The sequence below is a fragment of the Mauremys mutica genome, chromosome 3, assembly GCF_020497125.1.
Source record: "Mauremys mutica isolate MM-2020 ecotype Southern chromosome 3, ASM2049712v1, whole genome shotgun sequence".
In the NCBI taxonomy this organism is placed as follows: Eukaryota; Metazoa; Chordata; order Testudines; family Geoemydidae; genus Mauremys; species Mauremys mutica.
The window spans coordinates 60,359,569-60,377,865 of NC_059074.1; the positions used below are offsets into that span (position 1 = coordinate 60,359,569).

Below are 18,297 nucleotides of genomic sequence, written 5' to 3' on the forward strand. Positions count from 1 at the left end.
TTCCAACTTAGCTAGTGGAACCCAGGGCCCTCTGGTTAATTAGGAACTTTGGTGTTCCTCTCAGCTACTGGGTTAGTCTGTCTTCTCCTGTTGGCTGATTTTGCCCCCAATTTTCTTTTATTCGGCACTCTCCATCTTGCACCAGACGGCTTTCTGGAGTGCTGTCAGTGGTCTGCCTACCATAGTGCTCCCTTGTCTATAATAGGAAGTTTTAGAAAAAATGTCCATTGGTGTATATGCAGAGTCAGAGTGTAGAGGAGGTTCTGCTAGCTTCTGATATTTTTACTACTGTACCATTTGTTAACACAGTAGTAAACCCACTGGTAGCTGCCCAAGGCCTTCCTATGCATCCCTTCTGCTGCAGCTCTGCCAACTGATATGTTTTTCTAAAGCTTCTTAATGTTGACATTACGTAGTTTATTTGCATGGGTTTCCCTTATTGCAACATCATGGAGACATCTCCCGTCTTCATTTCCCCTCTGATGCTCTTTCAATGCTGGCTAACTAGCTGTTTTCCCTGTCTCAGAGCATAGGCTGTCCAGCCACACTTCATTCTGTCTCCTTCCTCTGAGGCTCCATGTTCTTACCCCTCTGATCAACCAGCTTCTCTTCCCTCTTTATGCTGTAGAATCTGCTTTCCAAGACGGAAGAGGTTTAAACTATTTTAGGCCTAGTATTTGAACCCCTCACACTCTTTAATGTGTTTATCATCTACCCTGCAAGGTAGAGAAGAAACGAGACACAGACAGATAATGTGACTTGTCCAAGGTCTTGCAGGAAATCTGCAGTGGAGCTGGGGACTGAACCTATGTCCCTCAATTCCCAGAAAAGCATCCTAACCCTAGGACCATCCTGCTCATCCGTTATTATCCTGAAGATCTGATATCACAGGCTGAAAACTGTATAAGAGGGATGGACTGTGCATTCATAACTGAGGGTGAATAGATCATGGAAGATCATCTGAATTTAGCAATGTGGCCTTCACCCATCAGGATATTGTCTTATTAATGGGAGCCACTTGTCAGATGCTTTGTCATGCCTCAAGTATCTCCACTTTAGTATCCTGAACTCATTGTTGAGCAAAATCTAAACATTGCCCCTCTCTGCATTTATGGCTGGCCCTGGAGCTATCTTTAGGTATTGCTTGCTTCCTCTGAAGGATTTTTTGAGATCACAGTAGCATCTTGTGGAATTGTTCCTGGTATATTTATTTCATAGCCAGCAATCAGGCCTTGCCAGTATCTTGGATTCTGTATATGTAAAACTCAGGCATAACCAGGACAGGTATTGAGCATTGGACAGCTAGTGGTTTTATTTGTGATGCATCTTTCCTGTGCTTCCTTTGTGATGCTTGCACTAATGAGAAACTCACAGTATTTCACATTTTTGCTTTTGCAGCACCTTGTAGGTTCTCAGAGAACTTTGCAGACATGATTGATTTATGCCTCACAATACTATTAGATAGAGAAGTATTCTTGACTTCGTTTTGGAGATAGAGGCTGAAGAAGTGAGAGACTGTGTGACTTGCTTAGAGTGTCTTAGAGGGTATGCAGTAGAGCCAGAAATAGAATCCAGGATCACTCAAGCTAAGCTGTTTCTGTGGAAAAATCAGTTGATTGTATTACTGTCATTTAAGTGTTGTAAGTCCAAGCACCAGCAATACTGAGGGCAGCCCCATGCCTCAGTCCTCTGGTCTGCTCTTATCTATTAGTTCTCTAATTTTTCCAGCACAAGTGAGTAGATTCCCAAATTTAGGCTTCCATTCCTCTGACCCAAGCTAAAGGGTCTTGTTCTAGAAAGTGACTTCTCACACTAACATTGGTAAGGAATTCCCTCTGTGCTGGTTTGTCAAATCCCATGCACACCAGTTTTTGGTTTGAGACCTTCAGCCCAAGGCTGGGATGCCTGTTCCTGGGACTGAGAAAAGGGAGTTTGGTTATCTGTTCCCTGGTATACACACTTTTTACTTCTCATGCCCTGGACCCTTTGCAAGAGCAGAATGGACAGAGCAGTCATTATCCTAATTGCCCACATAGTTTAGGGGCCCTGTCTCCCAGGCTTACTGGACCTTGTATGGAGTATATATGAGCTCTTTCAATCTGATCTTCTCTTTCAGAGGCCACCACCTCTATTCAGTGTCACCTTCTTTGAACCTCTTATCCCTCACAGTAGCAAATATGCCTGCTAAATAGCTACATTCCTTAACAAAGAAGCTCTACTATGGTCGAGGTGACCTTTCTATAATTGTTTGGGAAGACATATCACAACCTCAGGTTCTTCCCTTCAACAATTCTGAGTTTTGGCAGGTACAACAAGGGCTTGGAACACTCATATCAGAGTTGTTTCAGCTAGCTCAGCCTTCCAAGGTCCAATGGGCTTTTTTTTAAACCATCTTCATACCTACAAGTTTTCAGTGTCCTCTTATACAGAGACTCCCTCACTTGAACCTGTCATCTGTGCTTCACGGGCTGTGGGGCACTTGTATGAAAAGTTCCCATGGAGCTGTTGATGCTGAAAGCAGGTCCTTTAGTAGTTATAGCCCTGTCTTATCTTATTAGATAATTAAGATCCCTAGTTATTGACTCTCCTGTCTTTGTTTTTTCACAGGACTGAGACTTTTGGGAAAATTAAGGCTATGTTTGTTGTTGTTTTTCATGGTCCAAGCAGAGAGGAAAGAGGACTCCTGGTTTCTAAGACTGCAATTAGTAGCGGAAAGAAATCTTGTATAAAATGACTTGTAGCAGATGGGTAAACCTTCTTTGCAGGCTCATTACAGTAGAAGCCTTTCTACTTCTTGGGTTGAGAGAGTGCTGGCCTCATCCCTTTGAAATCAGCAGGGCTGCTTCTTGGTCTTTGCTTCACCCCTTCACCAACCACTACCAAGTGAACCTAGGCACATCTGCAGAGACTTTAAGCATAAAATAGCTGAAACTACTACTCAGGTTAATCAGTGTTGCCTCTGGGGACAGTGTTTGCCACATCTGCTTGCTATTCGGTTCCTCAGCGGGACAGGAGTAGAAGGAGATTTCAACATGGGAAGTTTACTCAGCCGTGAAAGAGTTTTTCAGCATTCCCTTTCTTCTATCCAGCATCCCTGCTGCACTTCCCTATTTACATGTTCATTTTACACTCCCTCTCTCTGATAGTCCTGGTGTTTGAACTACCTAGAAGGATGAAAGGTGAACTCTGCTTCCATATATTTTCAGGCTTTTGATTTTCTTTACCTCCTTGCTTTCTAGTAGATGGCACCCTAATTCTAACTGTGCTGCACTGCAGGAGGGAAAGGAGGGATGGATAAACTCCTTTACCATAAGCAATCTTCCCCTAAGAACACTTTTTAAGTGAATGAGGACAGCAAAAGGAAAAAACACAGCTTTCAACTGCTGTTGCTTTTTTGCTCTTATGTCATTTCTGTTAGTACTTAACAAAAAGGAAACAAATTGTTTCACTGTTACTACTGAAATCCTGAAACTGTGGCCAGAAAGAAACCCTGGACCTTCTCTCTGCTCTACTTTGTCTCTATGGCACAGTGAAGAGGATTGATTCCAATCCACGTACTGCTGCTAAGGAAGTATCTCTCATTCTACTACATTCAAGCCTTCTTGATCCAGATATGATGGGAGACATGAGAGGAGTTTAGAGAAATGGGATTTGGGGTAACATTGTGACTCATGTGTTTATCACCTGACTGTGATACTAGCTGGACTTGTCCTAACTTGTGGTAGCTACTGCTGAATCTGGCACTGGCTCCCAGTGCCTCAGTCTTGATGCTCTGCAAGGGGAACTTGAAGAACCCCTACCAGCTCCAGACTAGGAAACCTTGTTGCTGTGTGGCTCTGCATACAGGGGATCTCTCCATATTCTGCCCTCCTACAATCAACACTGCTCAGGGAACTCTCCGCCTGGCATTTCTCACCCTGGGGCTAATAATTAAAATAAAGGGTATTCTCTTTTGTTACAAAGAGTTTTTCCAGAGATGGCAATTGAACTCCTCACCCATTTAAACTAAACACTGCTCTACCCTGCTTTTGGTAGAGGGGAGCTTGCTCCTCTGGAGGAGAAATTAGAGAAGAGACGTGCTATGGGAATAAGCACTGTTATCTTTGAACGGAGTTGTGATTTCTCAGGTGGTATGATCATAGTTACTGTCTTTTGACAAGTAGGGGTTTCTTCAGCATTTTATGTGCTGATTGTTTAGATAAATTAGATTTTTGGTTAACCGAGGCTTAGACAAACAGAGTTTGAATGTACTTGAAATGACAGATCTCTGCCTAGAAGCTATTGTGAACCATTCAAGGCTAACCACAAATGCTTTGCCACTTTTTCATTTGTGCCCAGGACTACATCTTTTAATGGCACAGTTAGTCTAGTGAACAATCTACATTATACAGTAGAAAGATAATAATAGCACTTGAGTCACATAGCTAGGTATTCAGGGGGCTTAAGAGTCCTGTCTGCAATGCTCACAAACTCTGAACAGGAGAGCAAATCACATCATTTTATTTTCTTTGAGTGTGTGTTTGTCAGTACAGTAACTACAAAGCTAATGGAAATTGCATCATTTCATTAAACATTCAGGTTGCTTCACTGAAATGGCATCATGAACTCACCACCCCTTCTCCTTCCTGTTGTTGTCAAGCTGTTTGTCATTTAGTTACAAGGACGGGTACTAAAATAACTTTAGACATGAGTGCATTAGAACTCAGACTCATGTAAGGGTCTGGAGGAAGACCTTCTTTTCAAAGGCCTCTTGGATAAACAAGGCAAGTTTGCAGTAATTCAGTTGTGCTGATTTCAGGAATCTGCTGCTTTCAATCACATTAATTTAGTTTACATTTAAAAAAAAAATGTAATACATTTGATAAAGTAATGGAAATTCTTGTAGTAATGCTACAGTACCTTTTTACTTAAAGTGACACTCTTAAAACAAGTTAATAAAATTCTCTACTTACAACTGTTGTAATTGTAACACCAGTAGAATCTAATTTTTCAGTTGTTTAATCTGTTAGTTTTATAAAGCAATGATATATGAGTGTGTGTGTATATATATATATATATATATATATATATATATATATATATATATATATTCTCATGTATCTCTCAGTTAAATAGTTGAGAGGTTGGTGCAAAAAAAAAAATCCACAAACAAAACAAAACCACCCACCTCATCCCTAAATCCTACAGACTTTAGGGAAGAAAGATGCCCTTTAGATAAGAGACATTAGGTTCTAAAATACGACTTTTACTCTTTCAGTAGAAAAAAACCTTAGAACAGCATAAATCACACAACATTTATACAGATTGACATCATTTCCCCAAAAAAGGAAGTGCAACAAAAGCAGCTCTTACTGAACTAAAGTGCTGCTGGGGTTTAAATCAAATTAGAGCTTATTGAAACTTCACTGTGGGTTTTTCTGTCCTCGGATCCCATTGGTTAATATCCACATGGAATAGGTCACTTCATATATTATTTTTAAAGTTTTATGAAGCAAAATGAAACTTCAGTTATTGTACAGAAATGTCCTCAATACACTCCCCTCCCCTTAATTCTGGCTTGCTCATGTCAGCTAAGCTGCAAGAGGTGGCCATTTAAGGGAAAAAATACAAGCTCCAGCTTATTTCCCTGTAGTTTGCATGTTTTTCTCCCACCCCCTCAGCAATACATTCTGTGATGCCAGATAGCATTTTTTAAAGGGAAAAAAACCGAACACTTCTGATTAACTTTTAGCTGCTAATGGCAAATCTGCAGAATCAACGAGGTTTCCATTAACACAGCCTATTTTCTCCCTTTTCCTCTCAATTCAGTAGTATTACAGTTAGCAATTTCCTGTTCATTGGGAAAATAAATAAGCAATAGGGTTTTATTGCTACACAACACTGACCTCCACACACATCGTTTTTAAACCATTCTTTGATTGTTTCAATAACCATGGGGACAGTTAAAATGTCTCTTGGAATGAAGGAAATTCATAAATTGCAGAAATATTGTATAATTATGCTTTTAAGCTATGTGTTCTTCATAGCAGGACCTCTGAAAAGTGCCTAGCCCATTATGGTGGCTATTACAATCTATATGATCTTATGAAGTGATCTTTGAATCTAGTCCTTGTGGCTTTTGCTTCTTCTGGGTAAGATTCGGAGAGGTACACCAACAAAAGCATCAAGGCAAATGACAGATAAAATATCTTAAATGGAAAAAATCCTTTCATTCCCATTTAGTACGATTTTATGTAAGCACTGACTTTTTTTCCGCCTGACCTGGTAATGAATAAAAGTCTGACAAAAGTACAATAGTATTTGTGGGGAAATGAAAATGATAGATCTAAAAATTTATGCTTCCCCAGAGGAACACTATTCCCAAATACATTAAGCACACTGAAGTCTTCAGTTACAGTTATTAGACTCAATCCTGCTCCCATTGAAATTAATAGCAAAATTCCCATTGGGAGTCTTTCTTGAGAGCAGCATCAAGGCCTTCTACAAGAAAATATAGGTATAAGTACCCTGCCACCCTTTCCTCCCCCCAACCCTCCACCACACAGCCACAAACAATAGGCCATGGTCTGGATTATAAATAATTTATATTTTAGTATCACCAATTCTATAAGAACAGTAGCTTGTGAGTGACAAGAGAGAGCTTGAGAAACCCTAATTCTTTTCTAGAAACCTGGCTTCCACTCCCGTTGTGTATCCCTGGAACTCAACAGCACTGCCTTTCCAAACAGGATTCTGAATATCAGTGTATACATTCTTCTGCCACTTTTATGTGATGAGTGGATTCTGAAGTTTGTCAAAAATATAAGTGGACAAATATTTTTAACGGTCAATGGGCAATAGATGAATGGAAATATCCCCACGGCAAATCTTTGTTAACACATGAGGACAGAACTGAAAACTGAGTTTGTGATTTATATATAGAAGTACTAAATGGGCTTTTTTATTTTAATGGAACCCTTATCAAATCATTGTCACAAATCATTTTCTGTTTAATTATAGTTCTTAATTCTTGTTCAGCATTTTCAGATACTAAATTTCCTCCATGTCATTTCATATTGGATTTTATACAGCTACCTTGCTGTGCATGGTATTTTACAGACATGTAAGAGGACATAGTCCCACCCCAAATAGAGTTGACGTTCTAAACCAGGGGTGGGAAAACTATGGCCAGCGGGTTGGATTGGGCCCATGAGCCATTTTAAGCCAGCCTGCAAGCCACACCACACGGTTTGGCCCTGCTCCAGCGCTCCAGCCAGGGTGCAGGGTCGGGGGCTGCACCACATGGCTCCGGGAAGCCGCGGCATAGTCCCGCTCTGGTTTCTGCGTGCTCCAATGGCCCCCTCCAGTGCTCCAATGGGAGCTGCAGGGGCAGTGCCTGTATATGGGGCAGTGTGCAGAACCACCTGACTGCACCTCCATGTAGGAGACAGAGAAGGGACATGCCACTGCTTCCAGGAGCTGCTTGAGGTAAGCGCCGCTTGGAGTCTGCTCCTCTGAATCTCTCCCCACACCCCTGCCTCAGCCCTGATCCACCTCCCACTCTCCAAACCACTTGATCCTAGCCCGGAGCACCCTCCTGCACCCCAAACCTCTTATCCCCAGCCCCACCCCAGAGCCTGCACCCACTCTTGTATCCCAACCCCTATTTTGTGAGCATTCATGGCCTGCCATACAAGTTCTATTCCTCGATGTGGCCCTTGAGCTAAAAGTTTGCCAACCCCTGTTCTAAACTAATATGATGAGAAACAACACTAGACTATGAGAAAGGAAGGAGAGAAACAGGAAACTAGGGGGAAAGTAAAACAGCTCTTGGGAAAAGATTATTTACAAAGAATTCAGCTGCTCTATTTTTCTTTAATGTTCCTGTGGGGGAGTGGATACTTGTTTGTTAATAACTAAGCACTTAGATCCCAGAGGCATGGTTCTACTCTCACTGAAGTTAACGGCAACATTCCCCTTGGCATTAATCATATGGATTTGGCCTCTGATTCAGCAAAGCACTTAGGCATGTGCTTAATTTAAGTGTAAGAGTATTTCCATTGAATTCAGTGGAACTACCCACAAATGTAAAGTTAAGCTTGTGTGTAAATCTCTCCCAGATGAGGGCCCTAGCTTCCGCAGTGATGAGCACTATAGATAACCCATGGCTTGCTAGATTAGATTAATGTTTTAATATAGCCACTGACATAAGAGAGGAACCAGATAATACTAGAGCTGAGATTAACAACCCACAGAATGTAAAATGGTGGAGATAGAGGATCTGACAACTGATGTAGGCTGGGGCAGAACTCTGTTGAGCTTTGAAGGTGAATTCAAGGTCTTTGAGCCTGATGTGTAAAGTGACAGGGTCAGAATGGCAGGATAAGATGATTTTAGTTTTGTTTAGATTGAAGAAGAGAGGCCAAAAAGGAGGAAGTTGCTATAGTCAAGACAACTGAGCCATGAACCAGAGTGGTAGCAGTGGGTATTGAAGGAGAGGGCTTGGCAGTCGTTAGCACCATTATGACACCATTTGTTTCCCAGTGGCTACAGGTTCTAGAGGCTCAAATAAGGATGCTGTAATACAAAGGACAAATAGATATGACTGAGAAAATGACTATCTGTGCTTATGCCTACTTATCTTCCTAGAGAATCTATATGAAGAAAAATACAGGCAACACCTGAAGAACATTTTCTGTTCAATATAAAATTTAAGTTGGTTTCCATTCTGAAGAATAGTCTAAGCTATAAACAATCACAGTGAAACCAGCTGCTGAATGGCTACATTGCATATTTCACAGAGTTGATTGGAAAATCCCAGAGCCTCTTTCTGGACACCTGTTGAGAAGAGTAATTTTAGCCTGCGTGCCCATTTTAAAATGGAAAGAGAAGGCGGAAGAATATATAATCATGATTTTTCTTTGGATGGAAGTTGTCAGCAAACTATTTGAAAGTCACTTAATTTGACCAAGTTTTGGGGCTGATAAGACTAGCTTCCCCCTCCTCCCCCAAAAAAAAGATTTATGGAGGAAAATTAAAATTACAATATAAAATGACATAAAATTAGTCACATTTTCTCCCCAAGACTGTAGTTACCCATAAAATGAGAGGTGAATCTGCTGTTTCTTCTCAGCACTTTTAATGAATTATCTACCACTGTATTCAGGAAGAAAAGGACAAGATTTATTCTACTCTAATATCAATGAATATTAGAAAACAAAATTTAAACAATGAATATTTTCCACCTTACAGTTTTCTCTAGAAAAAAAATAACTTGCTCAAGACATATCTATGCTCTCACAAAGTCTCAGTTTCCACTGTGAGCTTGAAAGAGGTCACAATAGAGCTGAAATAATTACCATTATTAACTTACGGGGTCACTAATTAACGCTACATGCAAAAGAGTTTATTTCTAAACAAGCAATGTGCCCCTTTTTAGGAAATAATCTGGTAAAAATGTAAAACATGATGTCTTTTCAGAATTCTTTTCTGGCCCAGCACTTCATCTTTTCCACTGTTTCACTGGCAGTTATATCCCCTGGCACTGCCAAGTCAGAATTGGTTTAGTGTATTGTTAGTTTTATCCAATTTGTAAACATTTCACAGCTGAACTATGATACTGACGTAACGTATCTAGTATGCCGGGATGCATCTAAAATCCATTTTGATAAAGTAAGAGACTCTAAACTTCCTGCAAGTGTCTCAGAGTCTATACCTTGAGTGTCAAACAAGGTAGAGGACCCAGTCAGCATATTTCTACTGAGAGAATCCCAGACTACAATCTCTTGTCCGTGCTAAAGGGATTTTTATTACTCCCCTAGTAATCTTTGCCTTCAGACCTTAATTGGTATGGTACAGGGAATAGCTTTTGTAATGAGTACATATTCCTTATCCATAAATGATAACGTTCCCCTCTGTATAAAGAAAGCAGCTTTAGAAGGATATGGGTTAGTTTTTATTTGACCAAGCTGCTTTTGTCAGTTTTGACATAGACTAATCACTCTAAACAATTCCTGCTTAAATTACTTGGCAGTTCATGAAGCTGAAGAATACATGTTTTGAACAGATTTCTCTTGAGCTGTTAGGGAAAAAGGTTTAAGTACTGACTGTCTTCTCCATTATTTATTTTTTAAAAGAAACAATCAGTTAGTGGCATGCAAAAAATTACACAGTTTAAGAACACTCAGGAACTAAAATTATAAGGACTTTTTAAGAAGGCTCTGATCTGCAATTATCCAAGCAGCAATTTGATATTATACATATCAGAGTAGAAGCAGAAGCACTTAGAGCTGTTGTCACAAGGGCAGAACAAAATGTGCCAGGTGACACTAATATGCTTAGAGTTCTGGGAAAAAAACAGAAAAGTAGTTCAGCCACTGTATGGCTATTTCCTCTGGTTTACTACATAGGCTGTTAGTTTTTATAGCGGTTAAATTTTACAGCGGCTGCTAAGGGACAATAACCACTTTATTATTAAATCTTGGTGTGTCTTCTGACAGTATGAGTTTACAAAAACAAATGTTGAAAGTCTCAATCCATATTCCTTTTTCATGTGATTACTTGCTAGTGTCACAAATCTCGTTTCAACCAAGTTTCAAAAAATGGTCTGAACAGTTTGATTCTCTATTAAAACAGAAAAAAAAAAGAAAGACACGCTTAACTTCCTATTTTAGCTTTTCTTGACTGAATTTTTCCAATCAGTAGAAGACTAATCACAGAAGGAAAAAAGACAAGCAGCTTTCACATGAAAATATATAAATCACATCTTACAAAGCTAATGAATTGGAATAGTTAGTTCATTCTTACCTGACAGCAGCAGGAACCAAGGAACGTATCCTACAATGTCAGTTTGTTCTTCGTAGATCACAGCAGCGTGCTCCACACTACCCAGGCAGATTTAAGACCTAGAAAAGTATCCAGTGCAGAAGCACCCACAGAGATAAGCTTTTCCCACTCTTCTAGGTCTACCAGCAGTTGAAGTAATGCAGAAAATAGGGTAGGGAGCAGAAGAGGAACGTAGTTTCTCCTCACAGAAATCCCAGTCAGGAGAAATAGGAGGTATGCTGTCTGTCTGTCTCACACCCAGACTTTTGTTTAAAAAAAATTTCGAACTGTTGCTAGGTGGTGTTAGGCTTTGGCAGTTTAGTTCTCAGATTGTATTTCCCCTCTTCTGCTCTCTTCACACACTGTTACAGCAATGACTTTGTTGAGCTCAGCTCGCTTGTTCTATATTTAACCAGTGTTCTCAGCAAGTCAAGCCTGTCAACAGCTGAGAAGTTTGAAGCAGGCTTTGCTGAGTTCCTCAGCTGCTGAGTTATCAGTGGATGTAGAACTGCATTGCCTGACTACTACGTTAATGAAAAATTGTGGTGCAACTGTCAAATCTTTTTAATGCCTTCCAGTGACTTCACTGGAGTAATTACTGTTTTAAGCAATACATAGAAGTTCTGTATTTGGGAATATATTTTAGAATGTTAGAAAATATGAGTATCAACACAAGTATCTAACATCAAATCAATTTACACAGTAAAGAGTTTAAGAAAACCTAGGATGTTTGTAATTTGAAAGGTATTCCCAGTCCTTGCAAAAAATAAATCACACATTGGAAAACATTTTAAAATATGTTTATTCTGAGTAAATGAGTAAACCATTTTCTGTTTGCACAGTTCAAATGTATCAAGCTGGCATGGAGATATAATGAAAGGCTTAGCTAGAAAGTGTTCAGAGTCACTTTTATTATGAATAAGACAGTATCAACTGTCTTCTTCCACTTGAACATTGCTGTTGTGATCCATCCCTTCATTACCTCCACATTGGAGTATGTCAGCTCTCACTAGGAATGAAGGTGAAAGCCGGAAAAACTCCAATTTGTGCAGCACACAACAGGCAAGAAAGAATCAGGAACACATCACACTAGTGCTCTGCCCACTATACTGTCTCTGCATTTGCTTCTGGATCTAAATCATTGTCCTAGTTCTTAAAGTCACTTAACAGCTTGAAGCCTGACAACTTTAGAGATTGCCTCTCTATCTACAAACCATTGACACAACTACACTGTCCAGGGAAGAGAAGCTGCAGTTGACAGAGACCAGAGCATAGTTCTCCAGTGCTGGAGTGACAGTCTCTGCAAATGGCCCCTGGAAGTAAAACTCTTTACCACAGGAGTTCAGTCTGAGCCCAGCCTGTTTTTAGGATGCAATTGAAAAATTAATCTCTTCCCAAAAGCCTTTCCCCAGTAACCTTCCCTGGTATCTTTCCTTGTGGTCTGAGGAGGGAGAGAAAAGGAACAAAGAATAGAGTGGAGAATAAAGGAGAAAGACACACTGGGAAAAATACTGATTCATTTGTTATTAATTTGTTTATGGTAGTACCTCCTATGTGCTAATCACTTTCCAGACAAGCTAGGCAAAAGAAAGGAATAGTTCCAACTCATAATCCAAGGAATCAGACAAGTAGACAAGACAGAGGGGACATGATAACAGTCATCAAGTAATGTATGTAAAAGATTGTTATAAAAAGGAAGGTGATCAATTGTTCTTCTTAACCACTGAGGACAGGACAAAAAATAATGGGCTTAAATTGTAGCAAGGTAGATTGAGGTTAAACATTAGGGAAAACTTAACTCTACAGGTAGTTAAACACTGGAACAAATTACCTAGGGAGCTTGTTGAATGCTCATCATTGGAAGTTTTTAAGAGCAGGTTAGACTCCAGTCCCCTGCACCAAAGCAGAACTATCGAGGTCCCTTCCAGTCCTGCAATTCTGTGATTCTATGATATTACCCTTAGCTTGTGTTCTTGGTGCTTAGACCTTGTATTGATGGATTATAAATACTCTCTATGCTTAATGTGTCAAGTGGACTTTATTTTGGTGACCTAGTAAGAGCTAATACTTTCTCATTATATATTTAAATATTTGGCTTGGGTAGAGGAATAATAAGACTAGAATATAGTTAAGAATTTTTATAAGCATAGAGATCACTGGTTGGTGGAATTTATCTAAGTATTAGAAGACATTGAAGTCAGGAAATTTGGGTCCTATTCAAAGCCCAGTGTCCTGTACTCACTCTTTGAACTTTGACAAGTCAATACAGCAACATTTTAAAAGAAGCCTCAAATTTTGAGTGCCTCAGAGTTAAAATTGAGTTACCTAAAATCACCGAACACTTTTTTGAAGATTTTGGCCTTAACTTCCCTGTTAATGGATATGCTACTGCCAATATTGCACTAACTACAATAAAGTTCAAGCAAACAATACACTAACACTGAATTCTTATGAAAATTCAGCTTTAACTCACTCCTTCTGTTTTAGGAGGTGCTACAATATGGGAGACCAATAAAATCACCCAGGCCAGTGGTTTGCAACCTGTGATGAAAATCTTCTGATGAAGTAAATCTGCTCAGCATTGTGCAACTGCAACCTTAGCTGCCAGAAATGCACCATAAAGTAGTGTGCAATTCCTGTAGGGCTTCCTACAATTTGTGCCTCATTTGTAGTACTGTGGAAATTTGAACAACGGAGTCTGAAGCAAACATGAAGATAGGTTGCAATGGTATGGTATAGGATCATAATATGAAACAAAGAAAAGCTGAGAACCTCTGACCTAAGTACACTGGGATATAAAGGAAGTAATTGTTTGCATTTGTGGAGTTATCAGACCGACAACCACATGAAAAATTTGAACATATGGAAGCTGTTTTGTGTTTATTTCCCCAATAAAATAAATAATTGGAAATGTTTATAAATGGATAGAGAGAACAGCAGCAAAACAAGCTACCAAAGGTAATAGTGGAAGAGACCTCTTGGTTGATCTACTAGCCCCACACCAACTGGAGGTAATAGTATCTCCTAAACCACCACTTTCTAAGATTCCTGTTTTACAGAGAAGAAAACCAACAGAAAGAGATAAGCACTGCTGCTACAAAGCTTGCAATGGCAGTTAAAGACATGGCAGTTATTGCAATAGCAACACTAGAAGCAGGGGACCGTGCTTCATCAACAACAAAACTTGCTGCACCATTATCTTTTCCACCCACTGACCATGCCTTTTATTCATATCTAATTTGTTGGGAGTCCGCTATCAGCTCTCTGCCTACAACTTAGTAGCACTCATTAAGGTAACTATGGGACAGATTCTACCATTTATACTCATGTTAAGTAGTACTTTGTTTTGAGATTATCTTGATTGATTTCGATGGGACTATTTGTGAAGTTGTGTACTATTCAATGTGAAGAAAGGGTGGCAAAATGTGGCCCTACAGAAATCAAGAAAGTCATCATAATCAATCACCATCTTTGAATGTAATGTTACCTGCAGACATTTAGGGTACGTCCACACTACCCGCCGGATTGGCAGGTAGCGATCTATCTATCGAGGATCGATTTATCGCGTCTCATCTAGACACAATAAATCGATCCCCGAACATGCTTCCCATCGACTCCGGAACTCCACTAAGGTGAGAGGCGGAAGCAGAGTCGACAGGGGAGCCGCGGCCATCGAGCCCACACAGTGAGGATGGGAGGTAAGTCAAAATAAGATACGTTGACTTCAGCTACGCTATTTTCATAACTGAAGTTGCATATCTTACATCGATTCCCCGCACCCCCAGTGTAGACCAGGCCATAGGGATGATCATCATCAAACACACAGTCTACTAAGGATCATTGTGCCAGCCAGAAGGCCCGTGGTAGATAATTTATCACCAGGCCTTGTATAGTGAAGTTCCAACATCTGGCTCAATCTTGAGAGTCCACAAATCTCTGGGGTGGCCATACAAGTGGCACCAGGTAGGGTCAGGGTATGCACCCCTTTGTGTTTTGAGGTTAGAGTTTGAGAGTATGGTGTGCTGGCATCTTTTTGTCCACCCTGGTGATGTGGCCAAAGGGCATGGAATGCCGCTTTTGAATAAAATGAGCAACTGAAGAAAGGCCAGATCTTTCTGAGATTGTGACATGTGTGCAAAGTCAAACCACTTTATGCTCAGGATTTAGCACTGATAGTACATATGAAATGCCTCTGGATATAGAGAGATGACTTTCACAAATTTTGCACATCACCTTTTGCGATTTCTGACTAGATCTTGGGACATTTGCTATTACCTATGATGATTATCTCTAGAACGGAGATTTGTAGGCCTTCTCAGTAACCTAAAAATCTCACTAAAAATTAAAAAGCCTGAAGTGACCACAGGTTACCGCACTGTTTAGTAGCAAAAAGCATTAATGGCCTCACCTTATCTTTCACTATCCTAGTTACTACGTATCACCAATGCAATGCTATAGTTTCACGCAGCTATTAAAACAAAGGGTCAAACCCATAAAGAAATGGCAATAGGGTTGCAAAAGCACAAGCTGAAGGCAAAATGATGTGTCCAGTTCTGATATCCAAGCTTCAAAAAGGATGTTGAAAAATTGGAAAGGGTTCAATAAAGAGCTACAAGGATGACTTGAGGTCTAGAAAACATTCCTTATAGTAAAGACTTAAGTTTCTCGGAGATTGAGCTTTATAAGAGGTTGGTCCCAGTGTACAAATACCTACATGGGAAAGATATTTCTGATAATATAGGGCTCTTTAATCTAGCAGACAGCCATAATTGATGCAATATTTGGAAGCTGAAACTAGACAAATTCAGACTAGAAATAAGATAATTACTTTCACTATTAAAAATGTGTAAGTAATTAACTATTGGAACAACGTAGGAACATAGTGGAATCTCATCACTTGAAATCTTTAAGTCAAGACTGAATGTCTTTCTGAAACATGCTCAGTGCTTCTCATCTAGTGGGTTTTGACTCCCAATGGGGCCCATGAAAGGCAAATGGTAAGGTGTTGATAATTTTATTACAATCTAATGCAAAAAAAAATCTCATTTCCCCACTTCCCACTCACTCAGATCCTTCATGGTTAAGTATTATCTGTCATCCACTTGATACAAACACACATAATATATGTGTTTCAATATTAACATTGATAAAATTTTTAACTCTTACTTTAACAGTAAATGTAAAGGGATCATGATTTTTTTTTAATTTCAAATAAGGGCTTATCAACCTGAAAATATTGAAAAACACTGCTATAGCTCAAACAAAAGTTATAGGCTTGATGCAGAAATTACTGGGCAAAGTCCTAGGGCTCGTTTTAAGCAGGAAAGAGGTCAGGCTAGATAGTAATAATGGTCTCTTATGGCCTTAAAATATCTATGAATCTATGTAATGTTCTTTTAGAAGGCAGAATATAGAATAGGGATTTTATTATCATTTTATCTGCCCATCACTGTGACATCTGAGCATATCTTATTTCCTGCAGCAATGAGGGTGCCTAGCATATAGTCTTTATTCCTTGTTGCTGTTTAAATATTTGGCTCTTTTGAGTAAGAAATATATATAGCTTTATTTCCCTGTGCCTTGCGGGAAACCCATTAATGACACTATGGTATTAGTAAACATTTAGTGTAGTGCTTTTGATTTACAGAAGGGTGAGAGTAGTGCAACATTTTGTTCCCTCTGTAAGTTAGTCAAACTAAAATTGAGATCTAGTACTTTGGGGTCCTCAGTTTTTATGACTGTGAGCAATAGGACTCATGGGAATAAAAAGCATGTTGTTTTAGATTCTGCTACTGCCTTTGGCTCTCTCTTGGCTTCTTTATATTCCCTTTCTGGCTTATAAGAAGTTTTTTGGTCATGTTTGGATCAGTGTTGTCTTGGCCCTGGGCTGTCAATTGTGTATTTTGAGAGGGTGGATTTTTTTCCCCATTTTTCCAGGTACTACTGTTACCTCATAAATGCTGATATTGCTTTCTAGATACTGGATCTGCCATATTCCCAGCCCACCCAAAAATGTGCTCTCTCAATATCAGAAAATGAAACACATCTTTACCTTTTAGCTCACAGAAATAATTTAGTTACCTAATCTATAATCCTGCAAAATTCATGGAAGTCAATAAAACTGTGTAAGATTTCACAATGCAAATATTTTCCCTAAATTATGTGAATTATTGTGTAGGAAACAAAGTGAAAAAATACACTTAATTAGTTCTACTAACGGTGTTCATATTTCTATATATTTGCTCTCCTTATCCTGATAAAATATGTGCCTTTTAATCTAAGTTTACCAATAGTATGTATGTGAACTACATGCAGGGACTCAGTCACTCAGGTGCCTTACCAAAAATAAACTTCCTGATGCTCCTAAGTAATAAATCCAAACTTTTGATAACAGGAACATTGAGTGCAGTTTTATGGTCCTTGTGGTACTTTTTTTTGGGATACTTTAATCAATGAGTTATAAATAGTGAATCTTCCATTTCCTTCTTTCACCGGCTATTCTAAGCCATATTCTGCTTTCAACTGTGCCAAAGCTGTTGTGGATTGTTGTGTTACTTAAGTGAAAGTTATGTTGTCAAGCTCTGTCATTTCAGTTATTCAAAAGTAGTATTTTACCTTAGCTATTTTAGCATTTAGCCAACAAAAATATAGCATTTAGAGGGACTTCTCCTGATAAAATGAAATAAACCAAAGATGGCCAGGAACACATACAAAGGTATGTAAGTTGGTCAAAAACATAAGTTACATACATTCATAGCTTTTAAGATCCTCTGGCACAATGGAACTCTCAACATAACAGTAAAGCTCATCTGAGTGGGAAACAGACCTTTCTACAGAATGGTCTGAGACTGTGGAGTAAACTCCCTAATAAAAAAAAGTTACTACCTGTTCTGTAACTGTTCTTCTTCAAGACGTGTTACACATGTCCATTCCACTTCAGCTGTGCGTGCACCAAATGTGTGAATGTTGGGTGCTTTTCTCTTAGTGGGACCCATTGGGGCAATGCATGCACCCTCTACTGCTTTATGCTGTATAAAGGACAAAGCCACCCTGACAACCTTCAGTTCATTTTTACCGGACAGACTCCGATATTGTAAAATCCAGGATTGCCCCTGTAAACGCTTTTCTTTGAACTGAGAAGACTGACTTTTCCTCATTTATCAGAAGCCTCAGCACCCTGAATATGGACTGAATCTTGGTCACGCTGAATTCTACCTGGCTCTTGGACTGACCTCTCACCAACCAGTTATACGGGTAGGGAAACTCTTGAACTCCTATTTTCTTTAGGAACACAACCACCATTGCCAGGCATTTTGTAAATACTTCCAACATCATGAATAGGCCAAAGGGGCAGGACTCTAAACTGGTAGAGTTAGGGTCAACCAATCCCACTGAGGAATCTCCTATGGATTTGATATATTGCCACATGGAAATGTGTCCCCCCTCAAGTCAAGGACAGCTACAAGCTGGACCCAGGGAGGGGATAAGGGATGC

At 39.5% G+C, this 18,297-nt stretch overlaps 1 protein-coding gene across 5 annotated transcripts in view; it reads right to left on the reverse strand.

Moving 5' to 3' along the window:
* FILIP1 (filamin A interacting protein 1) overlaps positions 1-18,297 on the reverse strand; it is a 200,255-nt gene that overhangs the window by 140,344 nt on the left and 41,614 nt on the right. Inside the window, exon 1 of one of the 5 annotated variants that reach the window (XM_045010847.1) lies at positions 10,786-11,158. The exons of the other annotated variants lie outside the window; for them this stretch is intronic. The gene's annotated coding sequence lies outside the window, so the exon portion shown is untranslated. Of the gene's footprint in view, positions 1-10,785; positions 11,159-18,297 lie in introns of those variants that run through there. 5 annotated transcript variants of the gene reach the window in all.